Source organism: Marmota monax, unplaced genomic scaffold (assembly GCF_021218885.2).
Source record: "Marmota monax isolate L192 unplaced genomic scaffold, Marmota_monax_Labrador192_F-V1.1 WCK01_AAM20220418_F8-fsc00163, whole genome shotgun sequence".
Classification (NCBI taxonomy): Eukaryota; Metazoa; Chordata; class Mammalia; order Rodentia; family Sciuridae; genus Marmota; species Marmota monax.
This window is the reverse complement of record NW_026693660.1, coordinates 2765828-2787266: the sequence shown is the minus strand read 5'-3', so window position 1 is coordinate 2787266 and position 21439 is coordinate 2765828. Positions and strand designations below refer to the sequence as shown.

At 42.6% G+C, this 21439-nt stretch overlaps 1 protein-coding gene across 1 annotated transcript in view; it reads right to left on the bottom strand.

Moving 5' to 3' along the window:
• The window catches only part of Wnt5b (Wnt family member 5B), a 111869-nt gene that overhangs the window by 51426 nt on the left and 39004 nt on the right, over positions 1-21439 (bottom strand). The gene's annotated exons all lie outside the window — the stretch shown is intronic.

Sequence of the window (21439 nt, the reverse complement as noted above, 5' to 3'; positions counted from 1 at the left end):
TAATTGCTTATCTCTCAACCTTTTTGGATGGAAAGAAATTATTATGTGTTGAGAACCTATGTGGGCATAATTCTTTTTTAAAAAAATTATTTTGGTACTTTATCACCAAGTACATCCCAGCCCGTCCCCCCCCCCCCCTTTTTTTTTGAGACAGAGCCTTGCTTAGTTGCTGAGGCTGGCCTAGAACTTGCAATCCTGCCTCAGCCTCCCAAGTCACTGGGATTACAAGTGTGTGCCAGGATGCCCAGCGGTACTTGTAAATTTTAATCTTCAAAACACCCTTCTAAAGGTCTCCCTGTTTTCCAGTAAGGCATAATACCTGTCTTGTGCTATTCAACCAGAAAGTGAGGGATTCCACAGGTCCACTTCTAAAGGTCAGCTCTCTTCTGCTCTGAAAAGGTTCAGTTACTGATCAGATGTTGATTCCAGTGAGGTAACCCCTGAGAAGGTAGGGGGAACTGGGTAAACACAGCGTGAACAAGCTTATGCCACAGGTACTACTTCAAAGGGTCAGGGTAAATGTGGGGTGTATGAGGGCTTAATGCCCACCACACCCATAGGACAGAGATGCATTTAGAATGCATTTAGGAATACCAAAGGAAGTTAGTTGCTATACATAGTGGTATGAAAGTTAAAAGGCATTTCCATTAAATTTTTAGGTAGTAAAACATGATTCAGGTATTTGCTGAAACTTAAGAACTGGAAAAAACATGTAAACTTAATGTGAACCTAATCGTTCAGCAGTAATAAACTTCAATAGGAACTGGATAGTAGTCAAGAAAAGGCTTCATGTATTTTCTAATTCTTACTGGGACAGACAACTTTGCAGCCCTCAAAGGGCCATGATGGACCTCTAGCTAAGAGTGCTGGGTGTTGCTGCATAATTCTCCCAGCCAGGGACTCTTTCCTGCTGAATTCCTTAGTCCTACCTGGCAGGGGAGGAGGGGGAAGCCCATTTGATTTATTCTACATTTGGCAAAAGGGTGCTTGCCTAACTTACATTTATTGAAATTCAAAGCCAGTATCAGGACATCCTTAAATGGTGGAAGAAAACTCAGACTGATCATTTCTTTTCATGGTTCAAATTAATAATAAAGATCTGCAAAAGCAAATGTTCCTTTTATTGGAGTCTCTCTTTAAAGGTAAGAACTTAAAAAAGGACATACAGGATGTGGACTGAAGTATGGCCTGTCCCCCCAGACTGGTGCTTTCCTGAGTGGTTACTGCTTACATGCTGGCCTTGGCAGATAAGTTAAACCTTTCAGTATTCTACTTAAGAGAATTTGAACTTAGGTTTTCAAAGGGGAAAGGGGTTGTGGCCCCAGGGGACCACTGTGTTTCCAAAGAATAAGATCCTCTTGATTAAAAGATCAGATTTGTAAAACAAAACCTAGACCTCATGCAGCTTCTGACAACTGTCTCTTCCCAGACCTATGAAAAGGGAAGCCCCTGGCCTCTGATCTTTGCTCTGTTCTGCTGGGGAAAGGGAGGGACTGGAGTAAGTCATCTACTGGTCCCTTCTCTCTGTTCTCTTTCCTGCACCAAACATCACCCCTTTTAAAAGTTAATTCTATCCCTTTAGTAGAGGGCAAGACCTAAATTTTGTGCCATTATGAACCCCCGAGGAGCCAGAGGGATGAGGCTTTTTGATGAAATAATGTGAATCATGAGGAAAACATAGGATTAGAAATTAGAAAACTGCATTTAAACCTAAGCTAATGCTTGGACCATATAGTTACCTCATTTTTGTCAATGCTCTTATTGCAATATTAAGTAGCAACTTAAATGTTTTAAAAAGCAAATGTGGTAAAGTAGATGAAACATTGGTATTGAGAGCAGTATCAACTATTCATGATTCATAATTGATCAAAGGTATGTATGTGCACAACTTGGTGGAGAGCAATTGTTTTCAGTTCTTAGATGGAAATGGTGTTTCTAGACAATTAGTAAATATTTTTAAATGTCCACTGATGATCAGTGTTAGTCTTTTCCTCTCTTCCAGGGATTGCTCTGAGTTGCCTTTACCAAAGCAGAATGCTTGGTACTATGCAAAGCCAACTCTTCCAGTTGAGGCACAAGATAAAGTGAGCTTCCCATCTTAACCGCAGCAGCCCTGGAGCAGGATGTGTTCAATCCTTTCCCCAGTAAAGTGACAGAGGTGTGTATCCTCTGCTGTTAGCCTACAAAAGGGTACTTATTTTCCTAAAAAGGACTTAAGTTTTTATTAACTCATTACTCTTCTATTTTAATTGTTTAAGGGTCAAATGCTACATGTCCTTATAAAAAACTGTGGGTAGAGAGTAGCTCAGTGGTAGAGCATTTTCCTAGCATGCTCCAGGGCCTGGGTTTGATCCCCAGTATTGCAAAAACAAACAAGGATTCTTATATTTGTGATAGTGGAAATAAAGAGTCTGAGTTACAAAGAAGGGAACTGGGTAAAACAAAACCAAGATGTCATGCAGCTTCTGACAACTATCTCTTCCCAGTCCTGTGAAAAGGGAAAGAAACCAGCAGCAGGAAAGAAACCCAGGTGAGACAGTGTTAGGAAGGTAAATGTGATCTACTGGAGGAATTTAGTTGTAACAGCATGTTCAATTTCTGTATTGAAAATTTTCTTGTCTCGGATCTGGCAGATATGGTACATTTAACTTTACAAGTGGGGAAAGAAGCTTAACACAGTCAAAAAGATTTTGCATAGATGACACAAGGATTTAGTCTTGAAGCCAAGGCTGCTCCAGACTTTACTGAGCATCAGAAGGCAGTTGACTTGCAGGTAGCTCTTTGGAAAACACCTCCCTCTGTTCAGAAACATCCAGCACTAGAATCAGGAGTAGAAAAACAAAAATACCCCCAAATGCCAAAAGTCATTGCTGTTTAATATGCATTACAGTATGTAAACTTAGATGTGTTTTGCAAGCATTATTATACATGGGGTTACTCAAGAAGCTGAGAAACCAGGACAGGTTGGCAAATAGTCTACTTACAGACCCTTAGGTCTAAAGTGGTTGGTCGTGTCAAATGTGTTGTTTGCAAAGGATTTGAGCCAGTTTCCAAAACACTGGATTGTCTTAAATGGTAATGTGCAGTACAAATCCTGGAAGTCTATGCTTGTGATAGCCTTAAAGCCAAGAATTTACATGTATTTAATACACTACAAATATCTATCACATTCTCTTATAAAGTAGAATTGAATTACAGGAACCTTAGTTTTTTTTTCTTCATTCAAGGATAAAAAGGCTTGACCTCGTAAATGTTTTATTACAAATCCCTCTTGTCCAGAAAGAGTAAAAGGGTCTAATTTGATAGTAGAGGGTATCTTCTCATATTTATTAGTCCTTCATTTACACTCTAGTAGGACCAAGCCTACCACACAGCTGCCTTTCAATAATTACTACTCATCACGATCCAGGATTCTGGAATTAGATTATGGGAAAATAGTTCTTCAAGACCAGATTTTTTTTTCATAAATAGTGTGGAGTTAATCAGTATTGGTTTGGGAAGCACTGTAGTTTTCATTTAAAAATAATATGAAAGGGTTAGTTAGGGTTGTGGCTCAGTGGTGGAGCTGCTTGCCTAGCGCGTGGGGCACTGAGTTTGATCCCCAGCACCATATAAAAAAACTAAATGCATAAAATAAAGGTATTATATTCATCTACAACTAAAAATGTTTTTAAGAAATGATATGAGAAAATATTTACCACAAACATCTTGAATAATATTTCTCCTCAGGAAATCTTAACCCCAAACTGGCATTGTTTATATATGAACCTGCTTCCATCTTCTAGCCCAGGGCAAAGTTCTTTGAGAACTGGTCTCTAAATAGGGAGGAACCACAAAAATTAGTCCTGATCATCTTTAGACTGTTAGAAAAATCACTGAGGCTAAACTTTTACAAATAGTTAAAATAAGGGAGAAACCATGAGTTTAAGCCACTCAAATAAATAAATTCTTGTGTTCTTAGATGCAGGACAATCTATTTAGTGCCTTCCTTTTCTACTTTCAATATTTTAAATCTTCACTGCTCAAAAACCTGCTGCTATTAACTATCAGAAAAAAAACAAACTGGATGGATGGATGGACAGTGGGTGTGTCTTAAGCAAACAAGATGAAAGTGACAATTTCTAGCTCTTCTAGTTCATTTCAAATGCACACAATTCAGCCAGTCAGGAATCATGAAACCACGGGGCCAAGTTCTGTGGCTTCCAGAACTTTGTTGGGCTCACAGCTGGCTGGTACAGAGAGCAGAGAGGGTTGTCAAGTTTCCAGAGACTGGAGTAGACAGGTGAGGACTCTCCCAGCCCTCCCTGACATTGCGTACACTTGAGACAGATGCCCAGCCATTGTACTCAGAGTCAAATCATGACAATCAGAACCATGTGACCCACAGAAAGGCAGCTGGTCTCTTTTTGTTCCCCATAGAGAAGGGTCTAATTTTCAATGGAATCACAAGAGGAACTGCAGAAATTCACTACTGTAAGTATGACACAGGATTTACCAATCAAAGAAAGGTTTCATTACTGCTTGCTGTAGAAACAAAAATGTGTTTATGTAGATTAGGAGGCAGAAGTCAAGCACTACATGCTATTGAAAGGTAAGGGTGGAAAACTGCTCTTTTCTATTTCTGAACTGTTCCTTGACCCTTTCTATGAAACAACAATAACAAAAATAAATAAATAAATAAAACAAAAACAAAACCACAAGATATATGGTTCTCCATTGTGATGAAGCTATGGGTTACATCCAAACAGTATTGAAGTATTGTAGGAGTCCAACAGCATGTTTTACTTTGCCCTAAGTTTATGAAAATGATTTCAGGATCTGTTATAATGCAGTAAAATAAAGTAGGGCTGATGCAAAACTAAATATTTGTTCTCCACGGGGGAAGACAGAAAGTGTAGAAATTAATTTATCCAGCACTTCTGAAAACCCTTCATTTGACCAGCAGGCGGCAGCATTGTCTGGGAGTTGGAGGCTACTTCAGCAAAACAGAACCTCCTCACAGCTGTCAGATCCCAGCTGGTCATTGTCCCTTTATGCAATGTCCCCCGCTCCCCATAGAATGTCCTCAGGGTGTGAGAGTTGACAAAAGGAATCTCACTTTCTTTAAAAGATGACATCGAAACTTAAGGTATCAGTGAAGTAACTCCTAGGAGCTGGATGCTGAGAACTGCTTTTGGAGTAGTGCAGACTGCCCCACAAAGTCCCCCTGAGCTACCCAGCAGCTCTCTGTTTTTGGAGACTAGGGAAGTCAAATGTCTTCAAGACCATGTCGTACTCACAATATATGGCTAGAATGTCATATTTGGGAAGTTTGGCAAATGGGAAATTTTATAGTCATACACGGAGGTGACAATTTTAACAGAGAAAATAAGTTAGCTGTTTTATTATTATTACAGAAGAAAAATAGAAAACATATTGTCTGTGATGAAAATTCTAGAGCTCCTTTAGGAAAAAAGATTTTTAAATTTTAGGAGTATTTTTATTTATTTATTTTAAATATTTATTTTTTCAGTTGTAGTTGGACACAATTTCCTTTATTCCATTCATTTATTTTTATGGTGCTGAGGATCGAACACAGGACCCCGTGCATGCTAGGTGAGCGCTCTACCTCTGAACCACAATCCCAGCCCCAGTATTTTTATTTTTTAGTTATTAAAAGGAATACAGTCTGATTATTGCCTAGATGAATATATTTTCATAAAATCTAAAGGAGTCCACAAAACTAGAAATGGCAAGAACCCTGTTAAAGAAGTTGCCTGCATGATTTGAATTCAGAAAAGAGACATTAGGAAAAGACAGCAGGAATTAAAACAAAAAGAATTTCTAAGCCAACTTGGCCAGATTCCATAAAATGTCACAATAAGGGACAGGCTGAGGGAAGGACAGGCCTTGGAGGGCAGGGGTCTTGCCCTTTTGGCACACAATAGTCTGGCCTCAGGGAATCAAAGCATGGGTCTGCAGGGCAGCTGGCACAAAAGTGGAATTAAAAGGTGGAAGGCAGAAGGTGGCCAGCCCCCAGGGCTATATCTACCAAGCTGCGTTAGCCAGGTGAGTCCCATCTCAGTGAGCCAGTGGTCACTTTTGGTTAGAGGAAAAATAAGAAGAGGAAAGGAAGGAAAAGCTGCTGGCACTCGGGGGCTAGTCATGAAACGTATGAGTATTCCTGGCACCATTCACACCAGTCTTAGAAGAGCAGAAAATCTCCCTGGGCAACTTTATGGAAACCATAGCTGAAGTATCCCATCAGCAAGTGACCATATCAAATGAACACAGATTCAGGAGAAACAACCCAAATAAAGAAACGAGGTTGCAGAAGAAAGAAAAGAGAATGTATCACGGCACACGGAGCCCAGAAGGAGGAAACAGAGCTGGCCGAGGAGCCAGGAGGACGCCTGCACATTGTAAATTCACACAGCCCAAATACTCTTTCATAGACTAGAAAGCCATTACTGGTGTGTCACAATTAAATGAGGGGACAGTGTAGACTTAAACCACTAGCAGCTCCTAGAGGTGGTCCTAGGGATGACTTTTGAGGCTTGCTCTTTGAACAGCTGCTCTAGCCTAGCATGCGTTTTCAATATGGGGGGTCCTCTCGGTAGTAGTTTGACTTTGACTTGACGCAAAAATGCCCATTCATATGGCCACCAGGCCATAGGCCCTCAAGGGCAACACCATTACAAGCCAGAAAATGTCCTACTCAAAAATGTGCAGCAGGTATTCTAGGGGCACCCTCCCAGCAATCAGAGCAAACATTGTTTTATCCATCATTCCATTTTTACAGGGAAAGCATGCTAGAAGGGAATGTATGCATGGAAAAGTAGGAAAGTGTTTCTAGGGCAAGCTGACTGTGTGACATCCCACACGTGGGCCCTCCATCCAGGCAACAGGTGGCTCCCATGGCCTGAGTATTCCTCTTCCATCCTGCAGGACTCCATGTTATTTACGAAGGTATAGCTGAGGCTCCGATGTTCCCAGGAAGACAGAAGTTTGTATTTTAGATAAATTTCACTAGACTCTCACCCTGCAGGCTTCCATAGCTCAGTGTGTAAATTCACACAGCCCAAATACTCTCTTGCAGACTAGACAGTCATGGCTGCTATGATCTTAACCTTCCGAATAGCCATCCTACAACCCAAATAGGGTGTCCATTTGCCCTTTAAAGGGATTCAGCATGACCACTTCTCAGTTTCTTGATTTCTTGTTGGCCCCTCTGCAGATTGTCAAGAGGGACACAGATAGCATTGCCAGCGGGAGGATTTCAGGTGATGTGATGCATATAACTAGTAATGAAGCAAGACCCATGGCTGCCACCAAGCAGGCAGGAAGCACAACTTTCAATCCTCTGCCGCTTGTATCGCCCTCCAGCTCCATGCTAGTCAAAGGCTCCATGTGCCATTTTCAAACCCGTTAGTTCTCACTCCTGGGTCCACTTGCTACTTTAGCACCTGCCAGGAACTCTCAGGGAAACTAAGGAACTTGTGTGCAAGTGGTTGCAAACTCCTTCCCACCCTTCCACCAGGCCCAAAACAAGCCTGCTAATGCTAATCTACCCCCTCACTTGCAGCTCAACAGCTTTTCTCCTCTAAGCCCCTGATAATGGTTTTACTAAAATCCCCTTTTGATGGAAAAAAATCCCAGCTGGACATTTCAGGTCCCAGCACAATGTACAAGTCTGCAGGTCCCTTTCCCTACCTCACAAAAGCCTCTAATCAAGTGGAAAATGTGCTGGAGGCCAGAGGTTTGGGTCTGCAATTATTTTTTAAGGGATTACTAGAGAAGAATAGGGGGCAGCAAGGACCTCCCCCACTTTGCTTTCCATTTGGTTCTGCCTTCAGACATATCGAGCCAGGAGTACTGGTCCATCTCTCCAAGCATAAGAGCCTGTCCTCTCCCTTCTCTGAGGGAAGGATGTCATCTTTGAACACCATTACATAAAAAAGATTTAGAGAGTTTGGAAGCAATATGCAGGGCCTGTTTTGACCTCATTTAAGCCCTTATGTATAAAACTACTATTGAGCAGGATCCCAAGTGCGGGAAGAGCTCTCATTCATTAACCTCTAACCCCAGCTCTGTGTGCAGAGGGGAGAGTTCACACGGTGTCCATACACTGCTGAGATTGGGAGCATTCACTGGGGCTTCCCAGGCTTTGGAGGGCAAGAGGTCATGTTCCCAACCTTGCCAGATATCCTCCTCCTTATTTATACACATTGACCCTTCCCCTCAACACTGAGCAAATATCCACCACACTCCTGATGCTTCATCTCTGGGTAAGACATGGATAAAAATATAAGATGTTAACCATTTTAATAGGTCTACTGGAAACTTCATTTAAAAATGTACACCATGAAAGGGAGTTTGTCAGTACTGAGAGGGACCTTGCTGGATGTCAACTATTTGTGAATGTTCAATAAGGCTTAATTGATAAAGATGAATCTGTCAGCTTGGCCCTGGGTTCTATCGTTCTTTTTCAGCATAGAGAGATTGCTCATCCTTCTAATCCTAGCTGGTTAGTGATGTATGCAAATACCCAGTAAAAAGGAAATGATTACAAATTCCTAAACTTATTCTGGAATGATCAAGGATTAGACTATTCATCTCTGAAAGTTAAAAGTCAGCATATATTTCAAACTAAATACCATGCTGAATAATAATTTTCAGGTCCTTTCTCTAAACCTTTGATCAAAAATAAATAATATGATAACTATTGATTTTAAAAAACTTTGGTTTGTTTTCATCAGTATAAATGCCTTATTGATATATTTTGCTTTACCAGTTTTTTGGTTTTCCCTCAGGAAAACACCCAAACAATTGAGAACCAGACGGGTAGAAATGTAAATATAACACCTAGTATGTTACATTTAATATTTAATGCAAATATCATATTAGGATTTTACAATGGCTTTAACACTTCCTTTGGTGGGTTTTGCAGGAGGAGGGAATCGTTGAGTTTCCCTAAAGAGAACAAATGAGAGTGTACTCTTGTGGTTGTTTTTGGTGCTGGGGATGGAACCCAGGGCCTTGTGTATGCTAAGCATGTGCCCCACCACTCAACCACGTCCCCAGCCCAAAAGTAGACTCTATGAACCTCCTCCCAAATAACGACAGGGCTGGATTATGCCTGCTGGTAATCTCACTTTACTTTAGATGCAGATTAACTTCATTAGAAAGGAGATGTGACACATTCATGGGCATCCAAAGAGACAGTAGAGTGTCTCTAAAGTAAAGCCTAGGGTGGGCCCAATCGGGAAAAAGGAACAAACTGTGACATAAATCTGCATCACAGGTAGAACTGCCCCAAAGCTTCCTCCCTCAGAACTCCTTCAGTCATTTTCCGATGACTATCACCATTGTTCTGGTATTTATCATTATTCTTCTACTTCTCTACCCTTTTAATACCATGTTTCAATGGAATATCAATTTTTTTTAAAGTTCCTCTTTCTTCCAAAACCAATACAATTTGATAAAACAGTGGCAACTATGCACCTCAATTTTTCAGGGCAGTTGAAAACTTTAGTGCTTTGGAATGCAAACATCTTTTGGACTCTCCTTAAATTACAATCCAGAAAAAAAAAAAAAACTCGAGATGAACACAATTAGAATCAAGAAATACAACATGTGAGCTTTCAAATTAAAGCAAATTTTGCTCAAGGTCTAAAGAGATAAGGAAATTATACCTTAATGTTGAAATGTTGTCAGTCCAAGTTTACTGCATCAATCTGGCATACCTCCAAGAGTGGGGAAAGTCCTTGAGTCTACCAAGAAGATGTGAAATCTTAGCATCTCTAGGTGGCATCAGGTGGAGTAACCCACAGTGAGAAACAGAGCCTCCCTTCTCTGTGGTGTCCCCTGTAGCTGCTGTTCCAATGCTCTTGATAACCAAGGTCTATACCTCACTCCTGCTCAAACAGTTTGAGTCTTCGTTGGATTTCTTCCCACGTCCAAATGATCTCTGGTCACTCTTTCCCATCATGTCTGGGTACCCTTGTCACTGGCTTCACTAACTCAGCAGTCATGTCCAGGCCTGACAACCCTAGCATCTGCAGACTTTGCTGGCTATCTTTGCACTCCTGATTCTGGAGTTGACCCTGCTCTGCCCTCCAGCCCCACCTCAGGCACCTCCTAACGGCCATGGGGTCCCCACTATCCTCCAAACCCCACATTCTATTTCCTGCAGATTGTAGTGGCCAGAGGAGTAGTGACCATGATTGCATTTGATTGGTAATCTCCACTCCACAGTTTTTATTTATTTTTATTTTTTGCAGTGCTGGGGACTGAACGCAAGACCCCACGGATGCTGGTCAAACTCTCTAACATTGAGTGATAGCCCCAGCCCCCAAACCACGGTTTTTTAAAATTATGTTTATAAAAACATGCCTGCCTATTTAAGGCTGGTCTATAAAGTATACATAAATCCTTACTTTTATTTATTTGGTTATTTACTTATTTATCATTACAGGGGATTGGATCCAGGACCATGCATGCTAGACAAGCACTCTACTGCTGAGCCACATCTTCAGCCCCTTTTTAACTTTTATTTTGAGACACATTTAATTTTTGTTTATTTTTATTTTGAGAAAAATTGCCCAGGTTGGCCTCACATTTTCACTCAGCCTCCCAAGTAGCTGGAAATACAGTTGTGTACCCGTTGCACCCAACGTAAATTCTTATTTTAAAAAATCCTTATTAGTGAGTGGGATGTGGTGGCATGCACCTGTGGTCCCATCTATTCTGGAGGCTGAGGTAGGAGGATCACTTGAGGATAAGAGTTTAAGACCAGCAAGACCCTGTCTCCAAAATAAATAAAAATAAGAATTCTTATTAAAGAAATTATCCAGAATAGGAATGTTAGAAGACAACAAAAGATACTCTTTAATCCTCATTTAACCCCATTCTTCTGAATTTAAGAAGGGGCTGCATCCTGGACCCAACTTCAGCTTTCAGAGTTCCAACAGCAGCAAGGTGACCAGTTCCCCCGAATCTGGCTCTGTTGGGAGACTTGTTTTTTAAAAATATACATATATATTTTTAAGTTATAGATGGATACAATATCTTTATTTTGTTTACTTATTTTTATGTGGTGCCGAGGATCGAACCCAGTGCCTCACATGTGCAAGGCAGGTGCTCTGCTACTGAGCCACACCCCAGCCCTGTTAGGAATCTCTTGATTTGTATGAGATCTTGCAATGAAACGTGTGTCCACCCTGGTTAGCCCCCAAAGGGACGAGGGCAATCGGGCAGCACTGGACTGTCCCTTCCCCACTCTTTGGCTTAAGGATTTCTCTGAGAGCCATCAGGAGTGTCCGACACTGCCAACCGTCGAGTGGCAGGCCTGATAAAGCTGGTAGCTGACTTTATCAGTTGCAGAGCCAAGGCTCCTTTTAAGAGCCTATAAAAATGCTAAGGAATATTCCTTCTGACTGACCCACTGCAGCAGTCCTTCACCATCCCCAAATCCTGCTGGCTTACTGGGATTCCTTACTAACTAAATAGTTAAAATGCTCAAGTTTATGAATGACTTTTTAAAAACACAAATGAGTGTGGATTCAAGGCTATCTTTCACTTAGTCAATATTGACTTGGCAGCAATTACAGGCCGAGTCCTGTGCCAAGGCCCGAAGCTACAGAGGAACACCTCACACCTCCTCCTGTGGAGGTCTGCTCTCAGCAGTGGAAGAGAAAGAAGCGGGGTTGCACTGGGAACTACTCCCAAGCCACAGCCTGACAGATCTGTGTTGCAGGCTGCAATCTGCAGACGTGTCTTGTCTGTGTTTTAGGAAAAGAAAAGTCCGGAATTGCTGCTTCAGAGTTCAGCTTTGGATCCTCAGTGCAGGAAGGAGCTGGCCAGAGGCCGACAGAGGCAGAATTGGTTCCTACACACACGATGCTAAATTCCTTCTCACCTCTGGAAGCAGTAGCTCCAGAGACTGACACTGCTCTGAATCCCTACCTTTTGGTTCCCTCACCCTATCCCCTGCCTCCTTGAGGCTGTTCTGGAGGTCAATTTCCATCTGATTTCACTGGTATAAAAATATTGAGGAGCAAGGAGCTAAATGAGCAGGTAAGGACCTCTGCTGCCCCCTCAACTCTTGGCCCTCATCTCCAGGACTGCCATTGCGGCCCGTCACCCACATCATTTTAGTTAATATGCATACCACCAGCTAAACAGCCAAACCAGGTCCTTGAGTCACACAAACATTTGAATCAACTCCCTGCTTGGTCTCCAGAAATTTGGCTTTCTCCAATAAAGCATATGTGAGAAGAAAAGGAAAGATTTAAGGTTTCCTCCTGCTGTTCAAGGCTAGTTAAGTGTAAACAGAAAAAACCTGTTGGGCTGTGTCAAGGCATTGCATGCTATTTGTCATACGTGTTTTGGTGTTGACACAAACACATACTCCACAAACGAGAGACGTTCCTCCAAGCTGTTCCCTTAGAACAGGACCTTTCTACTGAAGATCCTGCCAAGGGAGAAAGAAGATTCAGAGATGGTGCCAAACCTGCACACCACTTTGTAATCACTTCCCGCAGCTGAGCCCAGGCAGTTCCCTGAAGACACCACCTCGGAGACAGTAACCTTCTGAAGCTTCCTGGCTCAGACACTCCAGCGGGGCAGATCACAGTCACGCCACTCGCTCTTTTCCTACTGAGAAACCACCAGGTACCTTCCTGCGCTCCCTGGACTGTCAGCAGCAGATACCAACAGGGCATGGACAGAAGCCAACAGCAACCTGCCGCCACAGGAGCACAGTGTGCCTGGGGCCAGCGAGGACAGATTCGCTTCCCAAAGTCCTGCCCAAGCTTCTGATGGGTGCTTTTTGAGGGGGAGCAGAGACTGGGAGTACTGATCATCACTGACCAATGAGGAGGAGGATGTTCCCCCAGGGGATCCTGAGTGGCACCGTGTTAGTGTTTATTCAAAGTGCCATTAACCCCAAGCATGTACCAAGGTCTGTGATTTATGGCTAGAATTTTCGGGACCAAATAGATAGCTAGTCAGATAGACAGATGGGTGATAAATATTTTCTTTTTGTTCAACTCTTCATTGGCATCTGCTGAGAAGCCAAACTACTTTTATCTCAAAGTGAAATAAATAAACCCCAGGAAGCAAAGGAGGATCCTGCTGTGGGAGATTTTTATTTTTACTTTAATAGAAGTTTTTTCTCCCTTGGGGTTTTGTTTATCTGTCCATATATGTCCATAGAAAAATATTATTCTTAGAGTCCGGAGTCTGTTCACATGTGTTTGTACAGACTTTAAAAGGCAAACAAAAGGCACGCAGAGATACTTTGGAGACTCACTGTTGTATTTAGAGGATGTGTTTAGATCTTTCCCATCTAGTTCAGGAGCAACTTGTTTATTCACCACTGGCCAAAAAGTACTTTTGAAATACACTATTAAGTTCATCAAGGGTAACTCATAAAAAAAGAAAAAAATCCTAACTTTTCCTCTCCTACCCAAACCTTTCCAACAGCCAGGACAATATTCACATTATACTAAATAATGACCAGGACACCAGAGGCTGGGAGCAGATGGAGTGCCCTGGGTAGGGCAGGGTTCTGCTGACTGGGCACTGGCACAGCTGTGTTCCCAAAGCTTTCTGCCACATCCAATTGTTCAAGCAGGCACGAGGGCAGGATTGTAAAGCTTCATGTGTTTTTCTGTTTTGTTTTTTATTTTTTAAATCCCTGATGCTCTGGGATCACTGAGGCCCTGAATTTCAGATCTCTCAAAAGAAGGTTCTGGTAACACCTTGGGCTAACCAGCTAGGTAGCCTGCATTCGCTGCCCTGCCTCCTCAGGCGCGTCGCGGGCCCCCAGCCTTCACTTACTGCAGCTTCTCATCCACGCCACTGTTTCTCCAGGTGTGGTCTTTGGATGACCCACACGAGAATTGCCTGGGTACTTGCCAAAAATGCGTTTGGTGGGGGAGCAGGGTTCACAACCTCTCTACTCTATCCTGAGAGATTTCTTTCTAAAATGTAATCAGATCATGTTGCTCTGCTTTCAAACTTCCAACTAGCTTCCTGTTTCATAAAGAACAAAGTCCCAACCCCTTACTTTGGTACTCTGACCCCTCAGTGGTCCCCTGAGACTTCTCAGCTTTATCTCCTGCTAGTCCTCATCCTCCTAAATTCCAGTCTCTTATTCTGGTCACATGCAAGCATTTCACTCTTCTGTGCTCTTGTGAATGCTGTATCTCAGGTCTAGACTGTTCTCCTCACCCCGTTTGATTGGGGAACTCTTCCTCACCCTCTTGAGACCTGACTCAATGAACTCTGTAAAACCTTCAGCTACAACCTCTGTGTCCCGACAGGTTGTTTGAGACTCCATGTTGTCCTAGCACCTGTGTCACTACGTTGTAACATCTTCTTTGCATTCCTCTCTCTTCTAGAAGGATGCATTCACAGGCAGTTAGGGTGCCATTCAATTGGTCAGTATGAAAGTACATGTTCTGCTTCCATTAGGAGCCCAGCTCTGGGCTGGGGCTGAGAATACAGCAATGAACAAACCTTGGGTTCCAGACTCACAAAGCTTACAGCTTCCTGGGGAAGAGATAATTGGTCAGTAATTACCATAATGTGTGAGCAGTGACTTGATAAGACAAGTACCCAGTACAAGTGGAATCCAAATCTGGATGATCTAGCTTAGTCCAAGTGTCTGAGAATGCCTCCCAGACAGTGCCAGCACTTACTGGAAGGTTCTGAATCAATTTTCTTATGGCTGATTTTTTTTCCTTTCTTTCTTTTTTTCTTTTTTTGGTACTGGGGATTGAACTCATGGGTGCTTAACCACTCAGCCACATCCTCAGCCCTTTTTATTTTTATTTTGAGACAGGGTCTCACTAAGTTGCTTGGGGCCTTGCTGAGTTGCTGAGGCTGGCTTTGAATTTGCAATCCTCCTGCCTCAGCCTCCTGAGATGCTGGGATTACAGGTGTGCACCACTGTGCCCATCATGAATCAAAATTCTTAAGTGAAATGTCACCCAAATGCTGACTACCCTCAACCCAGATCTCTGGATCCCTAGGCCCAACTATTAGACATCTCTGCTTGTGTAGCCCAGACACCTCAATCTAGTACATCCAAAACCACAGATCTTTTTTCACAAATTTAGTTCACTTGCCTGGATTTACGGCCTTCATAAAAGGCACCACCTCGATGGGTAAACAATAAACCTGAGAGCTATGTATGACTCCTCTCTCACTCTCTCTCATTACACTGTATGGCCAACCAGAGTGTATTAGTCTATTTTCTGTTGCTAAAACAAAATATTTGAAGCTGGATAATGTATAAAGAAAATAGGTTATTTAGCTCACAGTTCTTGAGGTTGGCAAGGCACTACCTTCTGCTCCACTCTGGTGAGGGCCTCATGGTAGACGTTATTACAGTGGTGGGAGCAAGTGCAGAAGATGTCAGGTGACAAGACCAGACGCCAGAGGGAATCTGGGATCAGATTTGCTTTTCTTATAACAATTCCCTCATGTGAAAACCAAGTCACTCTGAGGCCAGAATTCTTCCCAGGGTGATGTCCCCTGTGACTTAATTTCCTTGCAATAGGCCCTCCCTCTTAAAGCTCCTACCACGTCCCAACATGGCCACCCTAGAACCCAAGCTTCCAGCACACGAACCTCTGGGGGACACACTCAAACACAGCACAGCACAGTTCTGCTTCCTAAATTCTAAGGGTTTGACCTCCATCTTCATCTCCTCCCTGCCCCAACCACTGGGGCCTTAAGTTAAGCCTCCTCATTTCTAATTTGGACCCAATTTCCAGAGTTGAAATGCACAAATCTGATTCTGTCACTTCCTTGGTCCCAGTTGCCCAATGGCTTGTTCTTACCACCATCTGAAGCCCTCCATGATCTGCCATGTCTCCCTCCCCGTAGATCCTCCCTCCTCCTGTGAGCAAGGCGGCTCTGAGACCTCAGCCACAGTTCCTCCAGCAGGCCACTCCCCCGGCCCACCTGGGGATGAGGCGGGGACTTTCTGAGTTACCATATGGGCTAAGGCCTAAGGACAATCGTGGTGCCTGATGCATCTTATTTGGTAACCAAAAAAGCCAAAAGTGTAATGAATGATTTATAAGCTCTCCGGTCAATCTGGTATAATTCTCATGAGAGTGAGTTCTTGCTCTGGAGGAGCTAGCTTAGTTATTGTAAAAGTGAGTTACAAAGCAAGGCTGCCTCTTGTGTTCTGTCTCTTCACACACCCACTTGTCCTTCCATTTTTCCACTATGTGATGACGCTGCACAAGGCCCTCACCGAATGCAGCTGCCTGATCTTGGACTTCCAGCCTCCAGAACTGTGAACTAAATAAACTTCCTTTCTTTATAAATTACTCAGCCTCAGGTATTCCTTTATAGCAATAGTAAACTGACTCAGACAAAACTATTTCATATACTTTAAATGAATGCTGTTTGTTGTATATAAATTACATCTCTTAAAGTTGTTCTGAAAAATGTTTCCTCCCTCTGGAGAATGATAGCAGCCGAATTATATGGATATATTATGTGCATGTATGACCATGTAACAACAAATTCCACCATTAGGAACAACTATAATGCACTAATAAAAAAATATGGAAAAAAATTTCCCTCCCTCAAAACTCACTTGCATGAATTGTCGTGATCTCACCTGGCATGCTCCGTCCCCACTGGTCTCCCTACAGAGCCTGCTTTTTCCAATACCTGCCTTCAAGGCATTCTTGATTCCCATAAGCAAACATGGACGTCATTTCTCTTGTCCCTTGTCATTTTAGTCACACCTCCTCATCCTTGAGGGTAAGATCTGTGAAATCCCCTTGGTAGGAGAATTTGCAGGTAAAGAACTTAAGACTTTCAGAAAAAATAGGATTGGAGTGGTGAGTTTAAGACAGGAACCATCTTTGCATTTTGGTACCCATGTCCCTAACAAAGTACTTGGTATATAGTAGGTGCTCAATAAATATTTAAGGAACGAGCTCATTTGATTCCTAGATGAGGAAGACAGAGCTATTAGTAATGACTGCAAATGAGATAGGAACCAGCTTGCAGTAACCTTGCTAGTACCAATCTTAAAATCCCCGTGAATTTACTCAAAAGTCACCCTTTGATAATTTCTGTGTCCTTTCCTAAGTTAATAATTTTAAAGTTAAAAAAATACACACACACACACACACACATATGAGACTAGGATATTTCAAGTGTCTTTTTCTCCCCTTGGCAATGGAGTTTGAACCCAGGGCCTTGCACATGGCCATAAAGCTACATCCAGTCTCCCTCCTCCTCCTCCCCCCCCCCGCTCCTCCTCCTCCTCCCCGCCCCCCGCTCCTCCTCCTCCTCCTCCTCCCTAGCCAAGGATTCACTATGTTCCCTGAGCCAGCCTTGAACATCTGGGCTAAAGTGAACCTCCTGCCTCAGCCTCCTTAGTAGCTGGGACTACAGGTGCTCACCTCCACAACCAGCCTGCAGGTGTCTTTTATTTATTTAGTGCAGTACTGGGATTCAATCCAGGGATGCTGTCTTGCAGAGTTATATATCCACGTCACTTCTTAAAAATTTTTATTTTGAGACAGGGTCTAGCTAAGTTGCCCAGGCTGGCCTCAAAGTTGTGATCCTCCTACCCCAGTCTCCAGAGCAGCTGGGATTATAGGCATGCACCACCATGACTGGCCAAGCCACTTTTTAAAACAACAAAACAATACAAAAAAAAAAAAAAAACACTGTTTAGATTTATGCAACTGATGAGTTGTATTGCTTAAGTTCTGTTGATCAAAAAAGCAAAAATAAGCTTTTGAAGATATACACAAGTATATCTAAAAGCTAAGCTGTACACAAGATTCCAAAACAGTTTGTGGAGTACTGTCCAGTTGACCACTCATAGCAATGATTGATAATTCGTGGTAAAATAAATGCCACACAGGAAAAGATTTACTGTCAATGTGGCATATATTAATTTGCAGCTGTCCTGCAGTGACCCAGGGATTCTACAAACAAGGGTAGAAGGAGCTGACTTCTAAGGTAACACAGGGTGTCTGCACCTTGTCCACACCCACCATGAATACCCAAAAGGACACAAGTCCACAGAGATGAAGGAGAATCGACACCCCTGGGTCCATGACACAATCTCACAGGTTCATGAACTATTCAGCGAGTGCTTAGGCTAATGGAGGCAGAAATGACCGTTCCATGTGGCTCGCATGGTCCTTAGCCTGCCTGCCTCTCTCTTGCCTCATTTTTCCCCTTGTAAACCCAAACAAAATACTAGGCATTCTACTTGCCATTGACCCAGGGAAGACTAGAGATTCACAAAGCGTGAATCAGCACACAGGCACTGCAGGTGCGCACCTGGACTACACAGCTTCACCTCCCCAGGGCACATCTCAAGTGCCCGCTCTTGCACTTCTTTGCCCACTCTCATAGGAATTAAGGTAGGAATTAAACATCCCCTTGGAGTACCCTCAGCCAGTAACTAGCAGGAGTTAGCGTAGGGTGTAAGGACTGCTGTCCCAGCTCCTGGAGACGGGTGCTCTCCCCTGGCTGAGTTCCCAGTGGGTTTTGGCTCACTTAACCCCCACCAGTGACCAGTAACCGTCTCAATGGCCCACTCTTTACTGGCTGCCTGGCATCTCCTGCCTCACTTACCACATTCCCAGCCCTTGAAGAGGATTTCTTATAGACGATATATTGGGTCTTGTTGGCCCACTCTAACAATTTTTTTTTTTTTCAGGGATGGAACCCAGGGCTTTGTGCATGCTAAGCAAGCACTCTACTATTAAGCCACACCCCCAGCCCATGACAATCTGTCTTTTAACCAGTGCACTTAAACCACTGGCATTCAAAGAGATTGCTGATAAAGCTGGGTTAATACCTACCATATTTTCTACCTTTCCCCGACTTCTTGTTTTTTTGTTGTTGTTGTTGTTCTGGGGACTGAACTCAGGGGCACTCGACCACTGAGCCACATCCCCAGCCCTATTTTGTATTTTATTTAGAGACAGGATCTCACTGAGTTGCTTGGCACCTCACCTTTGCTGAAGCAGGATTTGAACTCTCAATTCTCCTGTCTTAGCCTCCCAAGCTGCTGGGATTACAGACGTGTGCCACTGTGCCTGGCTTTTTAAAAAACTTTTTAAAGTGGTCACCCTGGTGTTTGCAATAGACATTTACAACTAATCCAAGTTCACTTTCAAACAACAGCATGCTGCTAGGTGTGGTGGCACATGTCTGTATCCCGGCAACTTGGGAGGCTGAGACAGGGGATCACAAGTTCAAAGCCAGCCTCAGAAATTTGGTGAGGCCCTAAACAATTTAGCAAGACCCTGTTTCAAAATAAAAAGTAAATAGAGCTGGGGATGTGGCTCAGCAGTAATGCACACCTGGGTTCAATTCCTGGTACCAAAAAACAAACAAACAAAACCCTTGAAACAACACTATGCTGACTCACAGGGAGGTGTGCGTAATAACGAAATAATTTTAAAAAATTTTTGTTGTTGTGCAGTTGGACAGAATACTTTTATTTATTTTAATGTGGCGCTGCTTAGGATTAAACCAAGTACCTCACACATGCTAGGCAAGCACTGTCACTGAGCTACAACCCCAGCCCCATACAAAATAATCTTCATTCCTCTCACCTCCCTTGTATTATCATTCCTTTAGTTTATACATAAGCACATACATGTAAGCATACATAACCAAATACATTGTTGCTATTATTTTGAACAAACTATCTACCTTTTCAGATAGAAAAATGAAAGTTTTTATTTTGCCTTAACTTATTCTTTCTCTAATGCTCTTCTTTTCTTTACGTAGATCTGAGTTTCTGACTTTTTTTTTTTATTTAAACCAGGGAATGAAACCAGGGGTGCTCAATTACTGAGCCACATCCCCAGCCCTTTTTTTGTGTGTGTATTTTATTTAGAGATAGGGTCTCGCTGAGTTGCTTAATGCCTCACTTTTGCTGAGGCTGGCTCTGAACTTGTGATCCTCCTGCCTCAGCCTCCAAGCTGCTAGGAGTACAGGTAGGCACCACTGCACCCAGCTTTTTTTTTCTCCTCCTGTAGGTCTACTGGCAATGAATTCCCTCCATTTTTGTTTATCTGAAAAAAACCTTTATTTCTTCTTAACTTTTGAAGGATATTTCACAGGTGTTGAATTCTAGATTCAAGATTTTTTTTTCCTCTCTCTCAATCCTTTAAATATTTCACTCCACTCTCCTCTTGCTTGCATGGTTTCTGAGGATAAGTCAGGTGTAATTCTTCTTCTGTCTGTAAGGACCTTTTTTAAACTCTGGTTTCTTTCAGGAATTTTTCTTCATTTTTGGCTTTCTGTGGTTTGAACACGATCTACTTAAGTGTAGGTTTTCTGGCATTTATCCTGCTTGGAATTCTCTGAACCTCCTGCATCTGTGGTTTGGGGTCTGACTACTCAGAGAAATTCTCAGTCATTACTGTTTCATGTGTTTCTTGTATTTCGTTCTCCCTTTCTTCTCCTCCTGATGTTCCCATAACACACATTATTACACCTTTGTAGTTGTCGCACAGTTCTTGGATATTCTGCTCTGTTTTTTCCTCCCCCCATCTTTTTTCTTTTCAGTTTCTGTTGGAACATTCTTAAGCTCAGAGATTCTTTCCTCAGCTGTGTCCAGTCTACTAATCACTCCATCAAAGGCATTCTTCATTTTAGTGATAGTGTTGTTTTTGTTTTGTTTTGTTTTGTTTTTAATCTCTAACATTTCTTTTTGGTTCTTTCTTTGAATTTACATCCCTTGGCTTACATTGCCTGTCTTCTCTTTGATGCTGTCTACTTTATCCGTTAGCATTTGAATCAGAGTTGTTTTGAATTCCTGGACTGATAAACTAACATCCCTGTTGTATCTGAGTCTGGTTGTGATGTTCACTCTATCTCTTCAAACTGTGCTATTTGCCTGTTAGTATATGTTTCAAAATTTTTATTGAGACTCAGACATGATGAATTCCTATAACACAATGCCTGAGACTGGATAATTTATAAAGGGAAGAGTTTTACTTTGGTTTTTGGTTTTGGGGGCTGGAGGTCTAAGTTTAGGCAGTTGCACCTGCTGAGGGTCTCAAGCTGCTTCAACTCATGGTGGAAATCAGAAAAAGAAGCAGGCATGTGTGGAAGAGACAGAGCATGAAGGGTGGACTTGCTTCCTATCAATCTGCCCTCAGCCAGGCACAGTGATACACTCCTGTAATCCCAGTGAGTCAGGAGAGTGAGGCAGAGGGATTACAAGGTCAAGACAAGTCTCAATAACTTAGTGAGGCCCTTAGGGAGACCCTGTCTCAAAATTTTTAAAATGCTGCGGATATGGCTCAGTGGTAAAGTCCCTCTGGGTTCAATCCCCAGTACCCAACAACAAACAATAACAACATTATCAACCTGCTCTCGTGGTCACTGATTCAGTCTTGCTGAAGTGAGAACTCACAGAAAAGGCATCATCTATTCA